This window comes from Cetorhinus maximus, chromosome 7, assembly GCF_964194155.1.
Source record: "Cetorhinus maximus chromosome 7, sCetMax3.hap1.1, whole genome shotgun sequence".
Taxonomy (NCBI): domain Eukaryota; kingdom Metazoa; phylum Chordata; class Chondrichthyes; order Lamniformes; family Cetorhinidae; genus Cetorhinus; species Cetorhinus maximus.
Genome location: NC_135885.1, coordinates 39,184,854 through 39,187,405, shown reverse-complemented (window position 1 = coordinate 39,187,405; position 2,552 = coordinate 39,184,854). Strand labels below are relative to the sequence as shown.

Below are 2,552 nucleotides of genomic sequence, written 5' to 3'. Positions count from 1 at the left end.
CGGTCTTGGCGGTTGGTGGCCGGATTCAGTGGCATGGCGGACCAAGACGACTAGGGCCACTTCCCCATTGCAGCCTTCTTCCACCTTCACAGCTGTTGGGGCCACAGCCCTCCTCCGCCTGTTCTGCCGTTGAGGATTTCTTGGATTGTTCTTTGTCTGGAACCACCCCCCCAATCTTACCGTCATTGGAGACACTACCAGGAGCGAGAGCTCCGGATGGCATTGCTCTCAGGTTCATTGGGACACATGAGCCTCTCCACCACCGCAAGGTGACGATCCTTGGAAAGGAGTCCAGAGGTAACTAAAGTATGAATGGGTGTTTCAGCAGCAAATGAGCTGAATGAGGGGTGAAGTAGGGTCATATTATGGAGGTAGAAACAAGCAGTCATAGTAATGGCACAAACATGTGGTCAGAAACTTATCTCAGGGTCAAATATGACACCAAAGTTTTGAACAGGCTGGTTTAATCTCAGACCACTGTATTTCAAGGGAGAGGGGTTAAGTCAGCAGGTTAGGAATGGAGTTTGCATTGCGAACTGAAAATAATAGCTTTGGCCTTCCCAATGTTTAGGTTAATCACAAGCCTTATAAGGATAATTTTAAAGGAAGGTAAATACGTATGCCAGAATCACATTCTAGTAACTGTATTAAACAAGCTGCAGCATTACATCACAGCGACAATACAAAATATGTTGCCCCCAAAGCCTCAAAAGAGCTCATGAAATGTTTTACGCCCAGGGACTTAGCACAGTGATTGTAATAATAACAGTAAGTGTGATTAAATATGCGGCACCCAGAGCCTCAGCATATAGTGATTGCATTTAACGTGCTGCACACCATAGTAACTGCATTAAACATGCTGAATCCGGAACCACCGCTTAATGTCTGCATTAAATGTGCTGCACCCAGCGCCAAAGCAGAGAACGACTGAATTAGATGTTGTAGAGTGGCAGCTTAAAACAGAATTCCCCTTCAATAAACATGATGTGCACAGATAAGCCACCAGAGTGATTGCGTTAGATGTGCTACCTCGAGAATTAGCAGCGACTGCATTAAGTGTACCGGACCTGCAATAAATATAATGACACCCGGAGCCACAATTGGCAGCTCCCCCAGTAACAGAAGTGCATATTGCGGCGTTTATTTTCTCCAACGCGCCCTCTACGCCTATTTATTAAATTGCTGTGTGCTCCTCACGCTGCAGCGATCCCAGCTGCTCTGACTCGTGAACTGCCTCTCCTCTCCACAGATGGTTTCATGAAATGTTCAGAGCAAGAACGGAGAACAGAGTTCGAATTTTCATGCAATACATTTTCAGCAATGTATCCTAAGTGATGAATTAAAAAGAACCGCAGATAATCATAACATTCAGAATTTGAAAAAATAATGAGCCCTGTTTGGAGTATGAAAAAAACGTAAATTCCCATACCGGGAGTCGAACCCGGGCCGCCTGGGTGAAAACCAGGAATCCTAACCGCTAGACCATATGGGACGCTGAAAAAGTTAGCGCTAGTTTACAAAATGTTTGCCATAGTCTCCTATTTATTTAGAATCAAAATGCTTTATTCGAATAGTCTTGATGTTATTTATTAATATAATCTGTTTCTTATAAAATAACTATATGATGTTTGGCCATGCACATACAATCAAATAACTCAGCACATGCTGACATCAGCAATCACTTTATCTCAATTGAAATTTAGCTTGGCTTTCTTTGTAAAATTTATAAAATTGTTCTTTATTAAGTCAAAAGTTAAGGGCTCAACCTTTATTTCAGGATAAGAGCATGTAATCCACGCTGACATTTCATGTTCCTGTGAGGTAACGTTGTGATGTTTGTACTGTCCCAGTGCTCTCCTAGATCTCACCTGTGAGTCGGAGAAAAAACTTGAGGATACACTGACCTCCCCATTCAGGAAAACTTGAAAAACCTACCAAGAAAGCACTTAAAAATCGCACCAACCATTTGGGGAAACAGCAGCTAATATTCATGCAGCTGGTATCAATGTATTATCCAGGTGGACAAAATTTTGTGACGCAGTATATTAAAAAAACCCACCTAATCACTGACCCAATAACCAAAGTGCCTGACTTACCTCCCTCAAAGATAGTGGATAGCTGTTCAGTTGAATCCATGCAGGGCATGGGCAATGAGGTCACAAGTGGAAGATGAGGGATGACCCAAAGTGTGATTGGGGTCATGATTCCCAAGTCATGGAACATGTCAGAACAATCTACCAACTAAGATATTTTGAGGGAGGCACCTCCTTTCTCCACTCAGCATCTCAGGAGACCATTGAATGGATACTCCCGCTCTCTCTCCATGCACCTTGACTTCTTTAGTGTCTAGAAATCTATCTATTTCCTTCTTAAATATATTCAGTGACTTGGCCTCCACAACCTTCTGTGGTAGAGAATTCCACCATCCTCTGACTGTAGAAATTTCTCATCTCAGTCCTAAATGACCTACCCAGTATCCTGAGATTGTGACCCCTTGTTCTAGACTCCCCACCCACCCCACCCATAAGCCAGGGGAAACATCAACCCAGCAT

At 43.3% G+C, this 2,552-nt stretch overlaps 1 non-coding gene across 1 annotated transcript; it reads right to left on the bottom strand.

Moving 5' to 3' along the window:
• Nucleotides 1-1,420: 1,420 nt before the first annotated feature.
• On the bottom strand, nt 1,421-1,492 carry trnae-uuc (transfer RNA glutamic acid (anticodon UUC)). The gene has a single exon. It is a non-coding gene; the product is annotated as a tRNA-Glu (tRNA).
• Nucleotides 1,493-2,552: the final 1,060 nt, after the last annotated feature.